The sequence below is a fragment of the Mus caroli genome, unplaced genomic scaffold (genome assembly GCF_978045245.1).
Source record: "Mus caroli unplaced genomic scaffold, Mus_caroli_1 scaffold_7, whole genome shotgun sequence".
Taxonomy (NCBI): Eukaryota; Metazoa; Chordata; class Mammalia; order Rodentia; family Muridae; genus Mus; species Mus caroli.
Genome location: NW_028227262.1, coordinates 140,852,155 through 140,853,713, shown reverse-complemented (window position 1 = coordinate 140,853,713; position 1,559 = coordinate 140,852,155). Strand labels below are relative to the sequence as shown.

The 1,559-nt window shown below is 41.1% G+C and overlaps 1 non-coding gene across 1 annotated transcript; it reads right to left on the bottom strand.

Annotated features, from left to right (window-relative positions):
- Positions 1–669: 669 nt before the first annotated feature.
- LOC115031367 (small nucleolar RNA SNORA65) lies at positions 670–790 on the bottom strand. The gene has a single exon (XR_003837008.1). It is a non-coding gene; the product is annotated as a small nucleolar RNA SNORA65 (small nucleolar RNA).
- Between the last annotated feature and the right edge of the window lie 769 nt (positions 791–1,559).

Sequence of the window (1,559 nt, the reverse complement as noted above, 5' to 3'; positions counted from 1 at the left end):
ACTGGAGTTGTATCCACAGGAAGGAGGCAGGATGCTGATGGTTTGGCAGAACTGAAGGGAGTGGGGAAGACACAGTCATCACGAGCTCCTTTTCCTAGCATCCAGCCTCATTTCTCCTTTGATACAAGTCACTTCATTCTTTTAGAATTCTGCTTTTGTTTCCTTGGACCTGTAACAGAAAGGGGTCACGCTATGCACAACTTTCTGTGTTTACCTAACCCATGTCTTCAATAGAATAATAACCTTTTGCTTCATTTTATTAGCATGTATTAATAGTACAGAAGGATTTCACTGTAATGCCCCCAAATAGGCATTTAATGGACTTTATCATATTTCTCTCTTACTTTCTTTCAACTCTTCTTTAGACTTAATCAGTTTTCTTTTATGTGTATTAGTGTTTCATCTACCTGTATGTATGTATGTATGTATGTGCACCATGTGTGTGCCTGGTGTCTGTAGAGGAGAGGGGTTCAGATCCCCTGAAAGTGGAGTTATGTACGGTTGAAAGCTACCATGTGGGTGCTAGAAACTGAGCCTAGATCTTCTGCAAGAACAGCAGGTTCTTTCTTCTCTCCGCCCCCTTCCTTCCTTTTCTCCCTCCCTCCCCCCTCCTCTGTGATTAGTACAATCTTGAGACAATATCATTGTATTTTCTTTTACTTGTTTCTAGGGTGTTCTCATGCTTTCAACATTCATATGTAGGACAGCCCCATTTCCTAAAAGCTGGGGCTCACTGTCAGTTCACTACTATATTGTGCCAGCCAACCATACTGGTCAGGTCAGTGGTGGGTGGTTCTTTTAACAGCCAAGCCATCTCTCCTGCCCCTTTATCTTCTCTTCCCTGCTATCTGCCCCCCTCTGTCTTCCTCTTCCACAGCCCGTCTAGTCTTCCTTTTATTCCATGTGCTCCTCCCACTTACACAGATCCCACATGAGAGAACACCATGCTGTCCCTGTCTCTGCGAGTCTGGCTTATTTCACTTAACATGATTATCTCCAGTTCCATTGATTTTCTCCAAGATGACATAATCTCTTTCTTCTGTATGGCTGAATAAAACCCATTGTATGTATTCATCATATTTTCTTTATCCATTCTTCTACTGATAGGCACTTAGGCTGATTCAATAACCTGGATGTCATGAATAATGCAGCAAAGGAAAAAAAATGCCCATTCAGGTATCTCTGAAGCAAAGTGACTGGTTGTTTTGGGCATATACTTTAAAGTGATATAGCTTTATCTTTCAATTCTTAGTTCTAAATTCCCAGGAGAGAAATTATGATTGCTACAGCTTTAATCACTCATTGAACATCAGTCAAATTAACTGTAGTCAGAGGGGCAAGATTATTGGGTACAAATATCGCAGCCAGGCCCAGACTTTCTGTGCTGGGAGAGAATTCTTGAAGGACATTAACTTGCTAGCTACCTTACAAAACATCTACTAAACTTACTTTTTGTAACACAAACTCTCAGCTTTGTGAATAATACTTCTCTCTGCCTTTTCCCTCCCCCTTGTTTCCTCTCCTTTTAGTCTTCTCTTCCCATCCATGTATAATTTTCA